This window comes from Rhipicephalus microplus, chromosome 1 (genome assembly GCF_043290135.1).
Source record: "Rhipicephalus microplus isolate Deutch F79 chromosome 1, USDA_Rmic, whole genome shotgun sequence".
In the NCBI taxonomy this organism is placed as follows: Eukaryota; Metazoa; Arthropoda; class Arachnida; order Ixodida; family Ixodidae; genus Rhipicephalus; species Rhipicephalus microplus.
This window is the reverse complement of record NC_134700.1, coordinates 179,750,260-179,770,791: the sequence shown is the minus strand read 5'-3', so window position 1 is coordinate 179,770,791 and position 20,532 is coordinate 179,750,260. Positions and strand designations below refer to the sequence as shown.

The window sequence follows — 20,532 nt, the reverse complement described above, 5'->3', positions numbered from 1 at the left end:
GTGGAATCCTTTAACGACAAGAGCCAGCAGAGGGCGTGGTGATCAGTTATGACAGTGAAACGACGACCATATAAGTAGGGTCGAAATTTGCCAACCGCCCAAACTAGAGCCAGGCATTCCCGTTAAGAGATAGTAGAGTATTTCCGCTCGGCCGCAGGGCGCAGACGGCTGGCATATGCGATAACGCGGGCGCATCCGCTTTGATGCTGGACCAAAACAGCACCGATTCCATGGCCGCTGGCATCAGTGCGGACTTCTGCTGGGGTAGACATGTCAAAATGGGACAGAATGGGTGGTGTTGTGAGCAACGCGATGAGATTGGAGAACGTCGAAGCCTGCGCAGCGTCCCGAAAGATTGAAACATCCTTCTTCAGCAAATCCGTAAGAGGTCGGGCCACGTCCGCAAAATTGTTTACAAAACGTCGGAAGTAAGAACATAGACATAAAAGCTTCAGACTCCCTTAGTGCTGGTTGGGACGGGGAAGTTTTGCACAGCTCGAACTTTATCAGGATCAGGGCGTACGCCAGGGGAGTCCACAAGATGTCCTAACATGGTTATTTGCTGGCGTCCGAAGTGGCACTTCGATGAGTTCAGTTGCAGTCCTGCGTTACGAAAAACAGAAAGGATGGATGAAAGGTGGTTGAGGTGTGTTTCAAAGGTTGGGGAAAACAATGACGTCGTCGAGGTAACATAGGCAAATTCACCACTTGACCCCGCGCAAGAGAGTGTCCATCATTCGTTCGAAGGTGGCTGGAGCATGGCATAATCCGAACGGCATGACCTTAAACTGGTAAAGACCATCAGGGGTCACAAAAGCAGTCGTCTCGCGGTTCATGTCGTCGACAGCAACTAGCCAGTAGCCTGAGCGAAGGTCGATGGAGGAAAAATGCTTAGCGCCATGAAGGCAATCTAGGGCGTCGTCAATGCACGGTAGCGGGTAGACGTCTTTCTTAGTGATCCGGTTCAGATGTCTGTAGTCGACGCAGAATCGCCAACTGTTGTCCTTTTTCTTTACAAGAACAACAGGGGAAGCACATCGATCCATTTATTGAATTCAAAATTACGCTGGCATTAGATAGAAGGATGGAAACTCTAATTAACCGATTGAGGCTAGGCACCGCATACACAAAACATTTTTTGCACAGAATCGGCAGAGCTGAAACTCCCGAATGCGAATGTGGATTTATAGATGAAGACGTCTGTCACCTTCTCATAGACTGTCCACATCATGACACGCTGAGACGCCGTCTTAAGTCCGAACTGTTCGCATTGGACCGCAGACCATTTAGCATGAAAAAACTTCTGGGCCCATGGCGAACTGGAGTTTTACAGTCCCACGCTTTAAAAGCATTAACACGTTTTTTACAAGACAGCGGGATCGCTGATAAGTATTAACAAAGAACAAACTTTCATTTGTAACACATGTACTTATTACGTACAGTATCATTTGACACCCATCACGTGTGTGTTGTGAAATGAATGACGTGTCGACTATTATATACATACGAGCGAATGCATCCTTATAAGGACCAAACGTGTGCTTTGCTGTTTTGTGCTAGTGGACCGAATATTAACGAGGGACATTTCTAGAGACTTCTTACATTGACTTTCGAACATTTACTTACCATTGTGATATGTGCGTATAAGTGTGTCTTTGCATATCTGTACCCGAGTTTTCTATTTTCCATGCACTGCTTTGTATGTTTTGTTTCAAATACGTGTTCAAGTTTCAATCAACGGCTAAGGAGTAGCCAGCGCCATAATGGTGCGCCAACATCTCCTTATATATCATATCAATTAAAAAAAGCCCATGGACTGGAAGATGGCTCAACTACGTCTTTGGCGAGCATCGTCTCGACTTCCTTTTGAATGATCTAACGCTCCGCATGAGAAACGCAGTATGGCCGTCGATGTACCGGTGATGCATCGCCAGTGTTAATGCGGTGCTTCACAATGCTGGTTTGACCTAGCGGACGATCACAAAAGTCGAATACGTCAAACTACGATTCCAGGACGTGACGGAGCGCGTCAATTTGATGCGGCAATAGGTCCACCGCGATCGTTTCTTCCACATTAGAAGATGGACTCTCTGTCGAAAAACAGGCTTGCGTTCATTTGGGGTGACATACATCTTTGGGGTACAAAGCTGAGATGACGCAATCCTCAGAGGGTGTCAGTGTGGCGAGGGTAATTCCACACGGAAGCACTTGCGGACACAGAGCAAAGTTCAGCAAAGGGACGCAAGCACGGTTTTCCCATAACGTAATAATAGTGTGCGGAAAAGTAACACTGCGAGTCAGAAGGACGGATGTAATGGGCGTGAGCATGTAGTCTCCATCAGGTACAGGTGGCGACGCTGTTACGGCAATGCATGTAACTGTTTGCGGTGACAAACGGACATGTTCAGAAGAGCAGAGACGAACTTGGGGTGGACTGGGCGTATCAGGCGTACCGGGCAGTTCAAGTTGCACCGTGCTAGCTGAACAGTCAATGAGGGCCGAATGGGCGAACAAAAAGTCTAGACCGAAGATAACATCACTGGTGCAGTTGGTGAGAACAGTGAAGAGGACGAAGGTTTGATGTCCGGCTATAGTAATGCGTGCTGTGCAGACACCAATGACGGCAGTTTCACTGTCATCAGCAACACGAACACATCGTGAAGGGGCTGGAGTCAAGACTTTCTTTAAGTGGTCACAAATGTGCGAGTTCATAACAGAAACTTGGGCTCTAGTGTCGACTAAAGCTTTAACAGGCACTTTTACATCAATCAAGTTGTGGTTGGTCGGGAGGGTCAACAGAGGAATTGTAGGGCAAGTCGTAGCAGCAGCGTCACCTCCAGGAGCTGCACCAGTTAGTATCCCGAATGAAACCGTCGGGCGAAGGACGGGGATGGGGAACGGGGTGGTGGAGATCGCGAGAATCTACGTCGTCGTGAAGGCGAGAGGCTGTATTGGGCATTGGTCGTGGCGGTAATGTTGTAATGAGCTGAGTCATCATGGTGGGTTGGTTCTTGGCCAGAATGGCGGGCTGATTTGTCGAAGTTCGTGAAGTTTGGATTTGTACGCGAGGGCGATATCCACGTGCTTCGGCAATGACGCGAAATGTGGCCCACTCGTTTGACGCGGAAGCAAATCCGCCTGTCGTCAGGCGTCCTCCATGTGTTTTGACCTCGGCTACGTGGAGCAGGACGCCGGTAGTGCTAACGTGTGTTCAAGGTAGGCGGATGAACATCGGGTCGGTGCACAGAACAAATCGTCTCAAGGTCCGTGTTTGCCAATTCTTGGCGCACAACGCTCTGTATGAGGGATATGGTGGGCTGAGGATCGTTCCGCGTCAGGACCCTCAAGGGTGCTGAAACATCGCTTCGATTTCGCGTTGAACGACCCTCGTAATGTCAGCAGATGGTGGATTGGGCTGGGTCTCAAAACGGAGGTCCTCACAAGTTGATGTTGCTGCGGTGTTAGGAAGACGGGTGAAGTGGTGGGCAATGCGACGGCTTTTAGCCTCTTTGAAGCGTCGGCACTCCTTAATGACGTCTTGAACTCTCGAACACCCTTTAAATACAAGAAGGCTAAAGGCATCATCAGCGATGCCCTTGAGTACGTGTGCAACCTTGTCGGCTTCGGTCATGGTGTTATCAGCTTTACGGCAGAGGGTCAAGACATCTTGAATATAGGCCAGGTAAGACTCCGTGGATGTCTGGACACGGTTACCAAGCTCTTTCTTAGCGGCCTTCCTGCACCCGGCAGATTGGCCGAACAACTCGCGCAACTTCGTCAGACGTCCCAGCTGGCGAGCTCTTCCGCGTTGTTGTTGAACCACGCCTTTGCCGTACGTTTCAAGTAAAAGATAAGGTTTCCAGCATCATGGTTGGGTCCCATCTGTGGTTTTCACTCACAAGCTCGTAGAGCTGAAGCCATTCATTGACGTCTTCGCCGTCAGTACTCGAAAAGTTGCCAGGATCGCGAATGGAGTGGTCACAATGACCACAGTTGAAGTGGGCGCCGTTGATGCGCGAGACATGGCTGTTGGCGCAGCATCCCAGTCGGTAGAAATGTTAGAAACGGCAACTTGGCGTCCGCTGCGAAGCTCCGTCATGATTTGCTTCCCCGCACCTTCCACCAATATGTTACGGGAGAGCACACAGAGAAACGAGGTTACAGCTAAGATATAATTGCACGACGCCAAGCCTAAGCCGAGATGACAAGCCAGAACGTGCCCCACATTCCAGAATCACGTCGTCTTTCTCGCTCACTGTCTTGATTCTTCAGCATGATGAAGTCTTGTAACAATACGTTTGGATGTGTCGTTTACCTTTGTCATCTATTCACGTCATGTGATACCAGATTTAGTATATATGGAGCTAACGAAACAGCCACGAGCACGCTATTAGCATGGTGTGTTGTCATGTTCTTACATGACATGCGTCATGCTTGACCAGTCATATATTTCGTCATGCACTGACATCACGTAACACCAGATTTGGTATATGTGGAGCTAGCAAAACGGCCGCGAGCGCATCATGAAGGGCCCAATAAACTTAAATGTTGCGTTGACGCAAGCGCACGCTGGACACAGCGACGCTACGTTAGCAAAACGCGAGCACTCTATAGTCCGACGCCAGGCGCGACGAGCGAAACCGGCGCGACCAGCGTCCGTCATTGTGGCCCGACGCAACCCGCGCGAAATTTGTGCCGATGTGTTACCAAGACAACACTGCGTCTCTCTCTTTTCGGGACGAAGGGACGCCGGACGCGCTGAAACGCCCATGCGTCAAAGCAACGCAGTGCAATGCGCGCCGGCGAGTATATGGCAGGACCTGTGCCTGGCGTGTCAACGCCAGCGTGACGCCACAAAATGAACGCCGGTCAGCACGCACGCCGCATCACGTCGAAATGTATTGGCGCCTTGAAATGGGGCATATAGTCATATTCACACATGACCAGCATCTCATAATTAACATGTTTGCACCAGTCACATATCTTCGTCATTCATTGACGTCTTGTAATACCAAATGTGGTATATGTGAAGCTACCGAAACGGCCGTGAGCGCATCATGAGTGTGGCATGTAGCCATGTTATTACATGACACGCATGTCCTGATTATTATGTTTGGATGTGTCATTTACCTATGTTGTTCGTTCGCATCACGTAATACTCAGTTTGGTACATGTGAAGCCAGTGAAATGGCCGCGAGCGCATCATGAGCGTAGTATGTAGTCATGCTGTTACATGACGCGCATCTAATGATTATCATGCTTGCACCAGTCACATAACTTCGCCAACCATTTACGTACCGTAATACCAAATTTGGTATATTTGGCGCTAGCGAAATGGCCGTGAGCAAAACATAAGCATGGCAAGTAGTCATGTTGTTACATGGCAAGCATATCATGATTTTCATGTCAGGGTCTGTCGCTTGTGCTCGCCATGCAATCTTGTCATACTATACCAGTTTTGCAAGATGTCATGTGAACGAAACCACCGCAAGAGCTGCAGGACCATAAAATGTAAATTATGACATTCATGACACATGTCACAATTTTCATGTTATCACAAGTCAATTATGCTCTCCATACAGTCACGTTATGCCATACCAAGTTTGTTATTGATACCGTTACAGAAACGGCCAGGAGAGCTAAAAGTCTTAGGCAGCTAGATAGATAGATATATAGATGCGCTCAAAGTCGCCGAAGTTCACTAAGAAATGCTTCGCATTTAAAAACCATGGAACTCAGACACCTCTTTGAAAGGGACCCTGAAGGCATGCGAAGCAGCAGCGGTGTGCATGGCGTTGAGCTGGTTAAAAAAGACGTCAACGCTAGTGCTGGAAGAATGGTATGCAGCACAACTTGGTGTAGTATTTACTCGACAAACGTTTGTTTGACACCCTAAGACACGGGAGGTGAGTTGGCTTTCGTGTAGGTTTCTTGGCAGATAAACGAGCCGCAAGAGTGTTTCTACTCGATGTGCACTAGAACAGCGTCGGAGGTGGAGAGGATGAAGAGAAAGGGAAGTGTGTTGTGAGCAGTGGAGGAGCTGGCAGCTGCAGGCGCTACGGCGAGCGTGATGCGCGAGAGGCTGAGGGTGCCACCAGCATGCACCTGCGAAGGAAGCGTGGAAGGAGAGCGTGACGTCAATACGCAGCAGTGGCGTGACCTAGTTGGCACCGCTCCAATATCTGCGGCGAGAGAAACGCGTTGAGGTCCACCCGTACTTGTGGCGTTAAACGCGGGAATGAAAGAGCTGCTTCACATTTAAAATAAGGTTACGTTAGCAGGTGAACGGGCCACTGTTCTATATGCTATGCTCTTGTATCAGTAAAAGTAGATAGATAGATAGATAGATAGATAGATAGATAGATAGATAGATAGATAGATAGATAGATAGATAGATAGATAGATAGATAGACAGATAGATAGATAGATAGATAGATAGATAGATAGATAGATAGATAGATAGATAGATAGATAGATAGATAGATAGATAGATATGGTAATATATTGTACGCTAGACTTGATAAACATGTGACTTTATTATTTGATATACTGCCGGTTCTCACTCTACAAAGCATTCAAAGAACGCGGAAGGGCCTACAATAGGCTGATAGTGATAAAACATAATGTGACCACTTATTTCCGCTTCAGTCATGAATCAAGACGAACAGGCAAAAACGGGTGAAATTCACATCACATAATTCTAAAGCACTCAGTATTTCATTCCAAGAAATAAAATGTAGGGCCACGCCGCGGTGGTCTAATCGCTAAGGTACTCGGCTGCTGACCCGCAGGTCGCGGGATCGAATCACAGCTGTGGCGGCTGCATTTTCGATAGAGACGAAAATGCTGTAGGCCTGTGTGCTTATATTTGGGTGCACGTTCAAGAGCCTCAGGTGGTCGAAATTTCTGGAGCCCTCCACTACAGCGTCTCTCATAATCATATGGTGGTGTTGGGACGTTCAATCCCACATATCAATCATTATCACGGGTACTCCTACCATGTTAAGGATGTCAGTCTCTATCAGCCTTCCGATTCATAATTGTTCATGACATTTTCGGAGTCGCCGATTACCACCCTGACCCCCATTTCGTTGATGGGCAAAGGTATCGCCATTTCCTCGGCCTCCACACTCGACATCACGGACTGCGCAGCACGCCAGCAGGGCGCCGTTTTCCTTGACCGCTACTGCAATATGTGCCGCTTTGCTTCCACATTTTTCAGCGTCTGTATGCGCAACGTTCTCTCGACCAGTGTACCTGGTTTGTATTGCCTCTGCCCTGGCCTTACGCCTGCCTTCTTGAAAGGTAGGGTTATGCTTCTTGGTAATGGAGGTATCTTAATCCTGTTTCTCATCTGTACTGGTATGTTTTAAAGACGATAGTCTTTCTTGGGGACCTTCGATGCCAAAGTTTTGGTCTGTCCGTCCACTCTTAACAATTTTGGGTACTCTAAACACCACCAGCCGATACTCCAAATGGCCGACCCCATCCGCAGCGCCCACCTATGTTGCTCAAGGTTCAGTGTTCATACTTGTGCGATTGTCAATTAAAAAGCAGTCATTGCGCATATCTGAGGCCCCATAACAACACCTCAATATTATGTATGTGTATTTTTAATATAAAAGGCTTACATAGGTAATTTTAGGAATCATAGCCTTTATGACGCTGCGCTGGCCATGCAACGCTTGCGCGAAACGGCAAGAGTTTCCAACACTTTGCTAAGACGACACGGTAGTGGCACCTAACCGTCGCCTTGCGTTCTACACCATATCCCCTCTGAGACGGGCATGTACACCTGTCTCAGAGCCACGCGCTTCGTTTTCAAAGAAAACTGCCAGATAGCTCACGTCATGTCTGGTGTATTTTTTCTCAGGAAGGAAAAAAACACCGCCATGATGGGCTGTGCACGTGAGTACAAAGGCTGAGGGCGCAGCGCTGTCAGTGCATTTTCGAGGGGACGCGCCAATTTGCACAGCCCAAGGAGGACCTATGGTGGCACCCAGGTAGGCGTTTATGAAAAGGTGAATACCCGCTGGGAGTACCCTCCTTGGTTTTAGAAAGGTTTAGCGAGCGTTAGGCCGCCGTGCCATGAATACAGTGAACTAGTATATACCACGAACTCGAGGTGGTTAAAGGTGGGAGGCAGACCCGAGGCGCAAGCCGTAAGAAAGTGCGCGTGTGCCCCCTCTTGTTAAGTCCTTGGAATGTCCGCTGAATGGCGGTGCTTCTACATGGGGAATATATGATGAAAAGATGTGAGGTAGTGGTACTTGTAGTGTTGAATAGATGGACGAACGGACACACAGACATATGCATAGATGGACGCATGAACGGACGCAGGGGCGGATGCATGGACGAACGCAGGAACGGACGCACTACAGACGCACGTACGGATGGGCAGATGGAGGCATAAATTACGCTAGCATTAGATAGAAAGATAGAAACTCTAATTCACCGATTGAGGCTAGGCACCGCATACACAAAACATTTTTTGCACAGAATCGGCAGAGCTGAAACTCACGAATGCGAATGTGGATTTATGGATGAAGACGTCTGTCACCTTCTCATAGACTGTCCACATCATGACACGCCGAGACGCCGTCTTAAGTCCGAACTGTTCGCATTGGACCGCAGACCATTTAGCATGAAAAAACTTCTGGGCCCGTGGCCAACTGGAGTTTTACAGTACCACGCTTTAAAAGCATTAACACGTTTTGCAAGAGAGCGGGATTGCTTACAAGTATTAACAAAGGACAAACTTTCATTTGTAACACAAGTACTTATTATGTACAGTATCATGTGACACCCATCACGTGTGTCTTGTGAAATGAATGACGTGTCGACTATTATGTACATATGAGCGAATGCATCTTTATAAGGACCAGACGTGTGCTTTGCTGTTTTGTGCTGGTGGACCGAATATTAACGAGGAACATTTCCAGAGACTTCTTACATTGACTTTCAAACATTTACTTACCATTGTGATATGTGCGTATAAGTGTGTCTTTGCATATCTGTGCCCGAGTTTTCGATTTTCCATGCACTGCTTTGTATGTTTTGCTTCAAGATACGTATTCAAGTTTCAATCAACGGCTAAGGAGTAGCCGGCGCCATAATGGTGCGCCAACATCTCCTTATATATCATGTTGATAAAAAAAAGAGGCATGGATGGTCACACACACGGACGCATGGACGGAAGCAAGAACGAATGGACGGACGAACGCTTCGCTTCGCTCTCCATCACTCACTCCGTGGATATGCTGCCAATTTTATTGTTTTGCTAAGAAACATCTGGCGTCGTTTCGTTTTGCTTTTAGAAAACATCGGGCGTCTTTCGTTGGTTTATTTCATCAATCAACGGCGTTTTGAAGAAAAAAAATTTGTTGTTTAACCACGCACAGGAGAAATCTCACCGGGCACTACCTTGGAGGTAAACAATGGCTGCTACTGGGAATAAGAGACAGCAAAAGTCGGCTTTAACACTTCTACTTCCTCTAACGTTTCCTACTGGAACATGCCAATGACTGCTAATGGGGAATGAGAGATAGAAGAATTCGGCTTTTAGTTAACGCGCACGTTGCAAATTTTTTTTATTATTCAACAACGCACAGGAGAAATCTCCCGCCGACACCATATTGGAGGTCAAAGCGTAAGACTGGTTACATACTACGAGTACGACTACGACTACGAGGGATGAACGGGTGCTGCTATAAGGAGCTTCGCCACTAAAAATGTGTAACGATTTAGTGCACTAGTTACTGTACTATGGGAGAGCTTAAAGGAGTCCCGTGGCTACGCTAAGAAGAACCGATTACGTGACCTCTGTCGAATTTCTGCAACTACCACCAGTGAATAGAACGGTGACAGAGAAGCTCGTCTATAGTTTAAAAGAATTTTATATCCGGATACATCTTACATTGCTTATGTGCACACAGAAAAGTGGACAATGGTGATCAATGCGTATGTACAATGCAAGCTGTTATATACAGCGAAAAGAACTGATTTGCATATGCAGTGATGTACAATGCAAAAATTGTACAAGAAAGACAGGACATTCATGACGATCACGATGATTAAACTTAAATAAACGGTAAGGCTATATGGACAAACATTGGGGGAGGGAGGGTCATTCACAGTGTAGGGTGATGTTTTTGCATTCACCTGTGAGGACAATTTGCTCTCCTGCTCAAGAACAATATTGCAGACAAAGGACATGTTTCTATGAAAGAAAAGGAAATACACACTGCGTTTTCACAGTGGTACAAGCTCTAGCCCACCTCCTTAATAGGGGAGGAAAGGCATGGACACTCTGTTGTTTTTTACAATAATGAATCGCGTAGACCAGCGTTGGGGGAAAGCCTCGTCTCCCAGCATGACTAGTTCTGCGTTGAGAGGCATAAGCATAACGTTTCTTAGCCAATGTAGCAGAGGAAACATGGCTCTCTGAGGGCGTCCCCTCAGGTGGGCCAGTCCCCTCCGCTTCCATAAAACGAAGGAGTTCTGGAGGGAAAGAAATCGCTCAATCAGATTTAGCAATATATCGAAATACTAAGAAATGCAGAGGCAAATTTCTCCACCACCTCGCACTAAATTCAACAGAACAGACTGCCTTGCTTGAAGGCGACTACTGCAGACCGAAAGCTACTCTAATCTCGTGCAGTTAGAGATCTTCTACCCTGCCATATACGCGAGCGATACATGCAAGCAATACAAGTTTGCTAAAGCAGCCTTTCAACATGTTTTGGGGCTGCCTAACATATGAAGATCATATGGTGCTCTCTTTGAAAGATCCGCGGGCGTGATGGTCTACCGCTCTGTAAAGTTCAAAACTTACGGACCAACTTAGGGCCCTCCAGCGAGCCCTTGAGGCAGCGCGAAAGCAGCAGCTTCAAGCAGTCATCTAGGCGTCCCCTGGACCGGGCTTTCGTTCACCGAATTTTAAATAATGTTATTTCATCAAGTGACTCAAGAATAATTACCCATTAAGAAGAAAATAATCGAACGAGGCGCGCAGAAAAAACATAACGAATGTGACCTGAGAAAGTCCACAGAAGCTTAAAAAATTTGGCACTGCCAAAAAATGCATATTAAACCTTTTATTGCGCAGCATGGGAAGGGGATACAACAGTGTGGGATCGAGTTGTATATAACCAGATTGAAAACAAATTGAAAGACACTTTGTAAATTACAAAAGGTGTTCAGCGAAAGCATGTGGCCATTCGACTGACTGAGACGTTTCATTTAGCCCACTCTCAGCAATCACACGATTTATGATAGAGTGTAAGAAGGAGAGGTCACAGCTGTGACGGTTCAACCGTTTCTTTGCGCCTCAGTGTCATCAAGTGATTGTTGAAAGAGTGTGAAGGGAAGGTGACACAGCAGGCGCCGTTTCAGAGCACGGATGGATGGATACGAGTATAAGACATCAAAGCCTTTCGCTTTAAAAAGCATCCGAGTGAACACCTCGATGCCTCAGATCCCTTCCCGAGCACTGTAATTTTACCGCATGCACCTTTCGTCAACGACTTATTAATGTGTACGTGCATTTTCTGCTTAACAAGGGAGGAAAGAAAAGCACTAGTGAATGGTCGTGCATAATTATAACCCGATAGCAGCTTGGGTCCTGAATAAAGTTTTATATAGACGTCCACGGCGCTTGACGCGATGTCAGCACGCACGATAGCAAGTCTGCCTTCGGTTTTTGTGAATGTCTCCACTCATTTCTCATCCAACTTCCGTCCCCCTCCAAGCGAAGGTGGTGTGCAAATGGGTCAAATGTGATCCAGCCGTACTTTTTGTTTTTGTTTATATATTTTTATTTGCTTGTGTAAGCATGGGATAGTATGCAGTGTCCGAGTTGGCTATATACCATCGGAATAATGATTTTACAAAAACACACAAAAATATAAAAGCAAGAAAGAACAAAAGCATAGAAATAAAAACAGGTTTATGGTTCACAGAAGCAATAGCTTTATTCGCAAACAGCTGACTAGGTATATGTTCATTAGAAAATCATGAAGAGCACTGATTGCAAGTCTTTGTGTGGTAGCGGCCAAGATAAGAACAGTTTACTCGTGATAGGAGCTCATCTAAAAAGCCTGTTCCGTTTTGTTGTTGATGCAGCCGCCGCCGCCTCATCCTCCTCGGTCTCATTTTTCTCATAAACTTGTTTAAACGGGTAAGTGTTTTCTTTTTTTTTTTGTTTCAATATATACAGTATTTTCTAGAAGCCTTACGGCAGCTCAAAGAGTCGATATATACACCAAACGCGCCTCTCGCGTAATAACAAATGATTCATTTGCCATAACAAAAGTATCACTCTTGCCATGCATACGTGATAGGACAGAAAACTCGAAAAAACAAAATGTGGCGGTGCTGTCTTGGATCTTTAGACAGCACATGGAAGCTCGCCATGAAGTGCACTTATACGAACTACAGATCTACCTAGACATAACTTGTCGAAAAAGTACATGTAGTTGGGTTCTAACCATACAGCGAATTAGCATAGCAAGCTTTTAAAGAAATTGTGTTTGACATTTGCAGCCAAAACACAAAATGGCAGCATATCCACGGGGTGAATGATGGAGAGTAGGGCGAAGCATCCGTTCGTTAATTCGTTCTTGTTTCCGTACGTTCATGCATCCGTCTGTGTGACCGTCCGAGCGTCCATCCGCCCGTCCATCCGTGCGTCCGTTCCTGCGTTCGTCCATGCATCCGCCCCTGCGTCCGTCCATGCGTCCATCCATCCGTGCAGCCATCCGTGCGTCCGCCCATGAATCTGTCTGTGTGTCCGTTCGTCCATCTAGTCAACACTCCGAGTACCAACATCTTGCATCTTTTGATCATATATTCTGCATACAAAAGCACCGCCGTCCAGCGGACATTCCAAGGACTAAACGAGAGGTGGCACACGCGCACTTTCTCACGGCTTGTGCTTCGTGTCTACTTCCCACCTTTAACCACCTCGAGTTCATGGTAGTGGTGGTTCATGAACCACCACTAGTTCAATGTATTCATGGCACTGCGGCCCAACGGTCGCTAAACCTTTCCAAAACCAAGGAGGTTACGCCCAATGAGTATAACGTAGCAACCCTTTCTTGTCAGATAGTGCTCAATGTACATGCCAATGGCTGCTAATAGAGAATGAGAGACAGGACGGTATTCGGCTTTTAGTTAACGCGAACGCTGCGAATTTTTCAATGTGCAACAACGCACAGGAGGAATCTTCCACCGGCACCACCTTGCAGGTCAATGCGTAAGACATGTTACGTATTACAACGAAGGACGGACGGGTGCCGCTTTAAGGAGCTTCGGCCCCTAAAAATAAGCGACAAGCACGTGATGTCGGGAGACACTCAGGGATTGTGTTCTGTTTTCGAGAGATTGTCATAATGTCGAGTCACGGCTAGCAGCAGGTCCTGTCGTATAACAGGCCATGCCGGATAAATCGGCGCACGTATTGTGTAAGCAAAATCGAGACGAGGAGGAAGAAAAGGATGAAAAATGCGAGTGCACATTTAGTGGTATACCTCTGCTTGTGAATATGGTAAAAATAACTTGTTCCGCTTGGAAGTGCAGTGAAAGTAACTTTTATGCTTTTTGAGCACACGTGTCTTGTATACACGCTTCACAAAACATGAAATATTGTCGTAATATTCCGTGGTACAAGCGTGCATTGTGATTGGCCATCAGAACATGCGATTATCATAATGACTTCGTGTTTATAGACACTCACCCACTAGGAAAAGCACACACGTTACTGCTCCCTTAAGGTCCCGTAGCGAGTGCATAGCAAGTTCGAAAAGAATTCATACATTATGTGTTTGAAGTGCACCCTAGAAACGGAATATATAGCTAACGTGTGTAACTCATAAAGGCGAAGCCCAAGGGTTCCCCAAATATTTGTTCCTCTTTTCGACATCTACGCTGTTTGTCTGCGTTCATCGACCTTGCTTTAACTACGCTGCGCGTACGCCTACCACCCACAGCGAAAATGCGATCAGGATCAAATGAAACGCTCACGCTACACAGTTGCATTTGCGGGGGTGCACTGCGCGGAGGTGTCGCGCCCTAAGTCACTGCCTTACGGCGGTGGTTCACTTTGTCCTCCGATCGATAGAAAAGGAGTTCTGGTCGAAGAGAAGGTTTTGCATTTACAATTCTTAGGGCCCTCCTGGGTTAATGTTGATGTTGCTCTCTGACGTTGGCTCTATTTCTTCCTTTTCTTTATTTAATAACATTAATATTATTTTATTCCGAGAAAGAGAAGAGAACAAGCCTTTCGATTTAGTGTGATAAAGGTTTTGCGATCTCTTTCCGAATCCGCCAACGCAGCCCACACTCCCACCGCGCGCTGCTGTTCTCGTTTTTTTTTTCATATATTTCTTTTTTTTTGTTACAGAGAAGTGCTTAAACGGTATATATGTGGTCATTCTGGGCGTCTTTGTCACCTCTCTCTTTTGTTAGTCCACACTCAATTCAGCACGCGATGTCGTTCACCCGAAGCATGTTTTATGCCTCTGTTCACTCACATGCATTTTTCGTTGATGTTTAAATTAAGATGTTGACGTCAAGGGTCCCATAACGTTAAGGCCTGATCACGACTCTTGATTTCGTTTGCGCAATGACTGGCGGTATTCTTGTTGCAAACCATCGTTTGAATAAAATGCAAATGGGGTCACTGCGTCTTTGAATTTTCTTTTCACTTGTGATTGCTGCTGCGTTGCTTGTATGACTGGTGGGAATATGAAATTCTGCAACTTTATTCTATTATTTAGCGTGAAAGAACCCCACGTTTTCTCTTTTGCCTCAGGGTATTTAAAAGGGAGCACATAGCCGATACCTACTCCTTCCCATGCCACAATTATTCCAGCTGCTCGAAGATAATTGTTTTCTTTATCGATGAACTCACTCACCCTACTATCGTTGTTTTTTATGACAGTTTAATGACCTGGTATTCAGTAGGCTTAAACTTTGATATCGCATGTACCTAATATGACTCCTAACTTGAACCAGAACCATCACTTTATGTGTTTTATTTTATAGAAGACGTTTGTGAACGTCAAACAAACAGGAATGACAAGAATGCCCAACGGGAAGTGATCCGAAGAGAAACAAGAGCTGTTCTCAGTGCGAGGGCCTCTAGAATAAAAATATCAATGAAATTGACAACCAGGTGAAGAACTTTGATAAGTGTAGTTTATTTAAAGCATCGCTTTGTGTAAAAGAAAAAAGAGGGAATGCATGGAGGTTGACCATAAGAGCTTTGAGTTTGCTGCCCTACACTGAAGGGGCAATGAGGGCAAATACAGAGGTGAGCGAGAGAGAGGAAAATTGAAGTGCAGATCGAAATACAGAAACCGCCAGGCCTGCGCGGAACGTGCAGCACTGTCACCACGAAAGCTAGAAGAGCGGTCTTTCAGACCTTTTCAAATGCGTAACATTTCTTAGCGAGCTCCGGCAACTTTGAGCCTATCTATCTATCTATCTATCTATCTATCTATCTATCTATCTATCTATCTATCTATCTATCTATCTATCTATCTATCTATCTATCTATCTATCTATCTATCTATCTATCTATCTATCTATCTATCTATCTATCTATCTATCTATATGCGTCTAAGTGCTCTCATTATCACCCCCTTGACTTGGGGTACACCAAAATTTAGGAGACCTGAAAGCTTTACCTTTGCGAGTTGAACGCGATAGTGATATCCTGTTCCTAGTGCGTACCACAAATGATGACGATGGCATAAAACATGGCTCACACCCACTCTGGGGGATCAAATGCTTAGTGCATGAAAATATTTTCGATCTTGCTATGCACCCATAGGGGCCCTTAAAGGAATAGGCGCAGTAGCGTGTGTGCCGTCTGTAGAGGGAAACCGGGTCTAGACCACGAAGCCCTTATAATATTCACATGTTTTGACGCCCGCTGGCAATGGGAACTTGTACCAAGTATTATTACTGCAATATTTCATGTTGCATTGTGAATCATGTATACAGGACGTGTGTGTTTGTTAATCATGAAAGCTTCTTTTACTACATTTTGAAGCGGATGAAGTTCTGTTTACTGCATTCTCAAAAAGATGCGTGGTCGTGTGGTAGAAATCCGCGTGCAACGCAAGCAAACCAGGTTGGATATTCAGTTCGATCGAAACGACTCTGGTTCAGTCCCCACTCTGACCCAGTGCTATTTTAGTTTTTGTTTTATTTGCTTCGTTCTTGAGTTTTTCATCACGCATAAAATGATGGTTCTTCAATCAAAATCTATGACGCTGACACCAACGCTATCACTGATGCCGACGCTGGAACATCTTCAAAGTCAGCTCCTTAATGCTGTTGCGGTAAAATTAGTAAGGGAGGGTAAGATGGTTTGATGAATATGACGTGCTAGTGATGAAAATAATAATATCATCATCTCATCGCGTACGTCGTCAAACGATTTCCGAAAAACAGTGGTGTGTACCCGTGGGAGGTATGTGCCACATGTACGTAAGTATATGCCACACGTGATTGGTAATTCTTATCCTACGAGAAATGCTAAGAGCACATATGGGCAATTTTAATTCTTCAGAGTTAAGAAAAGCTGACACATGCAGCTTTAACCGGACAAATGTAACGAATACAAGTCGTGTCCCAGCAGAAATGGAACCTTAACATTCTACATGCAATGAAGTGTTCAACCACAGAGCCACGTTAGGTCTAGAATACTTTGCAAGTAGACCCAAATATTCGTGAAAAGTCAATTCCGGTGGCCGTACAGGCTATGAAATTTTATGAATATTAGATATAAGCTCCTATATGATACAACCGTTAAGTGAGGGTAACGTCCATTGCAGTTAGGCGCCATCCACAGAGGTTTATTTGTGTAGCAGTGTTGAGGGCTACCACCCTCGTGAGCCCCAGGGCAAATACTTGCGCTTCATATCAGCTTACCACTTCTGGTGTTGCTAATATCCGTGATGTTGGCATCGCCCCGCCGCGGTGGTCTAGTGGCTAAGGTACTCGGCTGCTGACCCGCAGGGCGCGGGTTCGAATCCCGGCTGCGGCGGCTGCATTTCCGATGGAGGCGGAAATGTTGTAGGCCCGTGTGCTCAGATTTGGGTGCACGTTAAAGAACCCCAGGTGGTCTAAATTTCCGGAGCCCTCCACTACGGCGTCTCTCATAATCATAGAGTGGTTTTGGGACGTTAAACCCCACATATTAATCAATCATGTTGGCATCGTTACGCAACTGCAAGCAACTACTAGTATAAATATATGCGGCTCTTTAAAGGGCCACTCAACCCTCCTCGCGTTTGAAGACGAGGGGGTGATTTTCTCCTCTCCTTCATACCCGCGATACATCCTCCTCACCCCTTAGTTCCTGAATGCACTTGAACAATATCCGCACTAAGCGCTAGAGCCTATAAAAATTTCGTGCTTCTCGGCTGCACGCTGTTATCGCCGCTTGTGCAGTTGTAAACACAAAAAAAGTGCCGCCATATCCACGAAGTGAATGATGATGAGTGGGCGAAGCTCTGGAGGAAAACCTGGTAAACCATGAATCTTCCGTACATTTTGCCTACTCAATTTTATTACAATGCTCCCCCTAGCGTACGTCGCCGCACTAAATTTAACGATTGCCTTCCACCAATGACACGTGTCATATGTGACATCATTCCTATTTTATAACATCTCGCATCTTTCATCATCAACTACAAGTACCGCCGTCTAGTTTATAACATCTTGCATCTTTTCATCATCAGCTACAAGTCCCGCCGTCTAGTGAGCACTGAAAGAACTAAACGAGAGGTGGCTACATGCAGGAGACGGAGCCGCCATCTAGTGAACACTGCAAGAACTAAACGAGAAGAGGCGACATACAGGAGACGGTACCGCCATCTAGTGGACACTGCAAGAACTAAACGAGAGGTGGCTACATACAGGCTACAGGGGACGCACAGCCCACGCCCTAAGGAGCTTCGCCCCTAAAATGAAGTTTGATCGGTTGATTGTGCACGATATCCATGCGAGATAAAGAGAAACAGATCGGCGTCTGCATGGCAAAGTAGTGCAGTAGACAAATCACATGTGACATTTCGCGTATATGAACAAATCTAGAGCATGTACGCTGTAGACGTCACCGGAACTACTGTCTACGCTGCAGTGGTGCGCCAAGAAGGACGAGAAATATCAGCGAAAATATTGCGCTCTTTTTTGTATTTTCGAAGCCTGGTGACTGGCCCTTTGTATCACGTGTGAGCATGGATTTGTACATATATTGAGTGCCGCTTCATATATTCAGTGCCACTTCATTGAGTTTCACTTCATGAGAGTGTCTTCGCTTCCTTAGCCGCCAACGAGAGGTGGCGACCCAGTTCTAGTAGAAGCTGCACCGAAAGCGTCCAATCGTCCAGGAATCGTAGAGTGCAGTCTGTGTAGAAAAAAGAAAGATGTTCAAAATTGGGCAAGACATGCCATGAGGCCCATTCAGTGAAACCAGTCTTGCAATAAGAATGGTGACGAACCGCGGTTTCGTGGTGCACTGCATATATTTACTCTTTGCAAGGTATTCTTCGATCTTGCGAATTGCTGAACTTGTGTTGAGTCCCACCAAGTGCGTTCACTCTGATGTATATGGTGACTAGCTTTATTGCTTATCAAGGTAGATTGTGGGTCCGGAACACGTAAAGCTCAGTGGCCCAATCGTCCAAGTCCTCTGATTTACAAGTGTAGTCTCTCCTTTGCCGTTCGCCCTGGCTCGTTATATTTCCGGTGTGAGGATCAAAAGAAATGTTTTCGTGCGATTAGTTGGGCGTTATCTATAGGATAATAGGCGCGTTCACACGGAGGAAAAGTCTTCTTCCTCTTAATCTTCGAGCACCTTCATTATGTCAAGTGCAGAGGACTTCAGGGGCCCGTAACCCAAGAAACATATCGCATAAAAATGGAAGCAGCAAGAAATAAAAATAGAATGAAAAAGAACACACAAAAGTAAGGAGAGAGAAACAAATAAAAAAGGCAGGTAAAAAGGAAAAATAGAAAAAAGAGTAAATAGAAGAAAATAAACAGAAACCCGAAGAGAAACAAAGATGGCGTCACAGCTCCGCATTTGTGTAGTGGTTGTAGTACACTCTAGCACTTCATTCATGCTTTGTAATACTTGCGCGAAACCGCCTCGACATTGTGCGTGTGAGGGGCTCTGAATACGGCTCTTGGGTGGAATTCATTTGGAAGTAATTCATCAAGAATAATGGAAGTAAGCGGAGGCAGTGAATGTGAGAAAAAAAAGGGGAGGTGGCTTACGACTGTCGCGATACCACGTGTCTCACTTGCCTTCCATTCTGCGCAAGATAGTGATGTCGAAGTTATCTTACAGAGCGAGAGTTCATGATGCTAGTATAAAACAGCCTTGATGGTTACGTTACAAAGAATAAAAGGGGTTGTCGGTGCATGGAGCTGTTGTGCTCGTCGCGTGCAGTAAGTGCAGGAAGGTAGTGCATGAAGGTAAACAGTGCAGGAAGGTAAACATCGCATGCGACCGGTCAGTCTATCTGCTTTAACTTTACCGTCCCTCTTTCCCTTTCTCTCCCCGCCGCGGTGATCCAGTGACTAAGGTATGCGGCTGCTTACCCGCAGGTCGCGGGATCGAATCCTGACTGTGGTGGCTGTATTTTCAATGGAGGCGAAAATGCTGTAGGTCCGTGTGCTCATCTTTGTGTGCTCGTTAATGAACCCCAGGTGGTTGAAATTTCCAGAGTCCTCCACTACAGCGTCTCTTATAATCATAAGGTGGTTTTGGTACGTTCACACACACACACACACACACACACACACACACACACACACACACACACACACACACACACACACACACACACACACACACACACACACACACACACACACACACACACACACACACACACACACACACACACACACACACACACACACACACACACACACACACACACACACACACACACACACACACACACACACACACACACACACACACACACACACACACACACACGCACACGCACACGCACACACACACACACACACACACACACACTCACACTCACACACACACACACACACACACACACACACACACACACACACACACACACACACACATGCGCGTGCGTGCAAACGCGACGTATCTATAAATATACAGTTTTTTTTATCTAAAGCAAGAGTCGCAAGAACTCCAAGATATACGCCGCGTGTTTGCTATATCGGAGGCCATAAAGAGTATCACAATGCTTTACAAATATCAAAACATTGTCTAGCGTTTGCTGTTTGCTTGATCAACACCTCTGGAAAGGTATGATATTTTTTCCGCTAGATATGAACATAGTCATTCATTTTTAGAGCTGTTTGAAAGTCCCAGTGTGTTTTTAGCGGCGATGGCTGCACTATCCCGGCCTTTTTCAACGTAGTTTGATGGCCTCCCACATGCGCCTACAAATCGCTGAATGGGCTTGTTTTCGTAGTGACACCTGTCGAAGAAATTGCCTTACAGATACTTTTTCC

General features: G+C 46.0%; 1 long non-coding RNA gene across 1 annotated transcript in view; it reads left to right on the top strand.

Annotated features, from left to right (window-relative positions):
* The window catches only part of LOC142803249 (uncharacterized), a 107,781-nt gene that overhangs the window by 47,705 nt on the left and 39,544 nt on the right, over window positions 1–20,532 (top strand). The gene's annotated exons all lie outside the window — the stretch shown is intronic.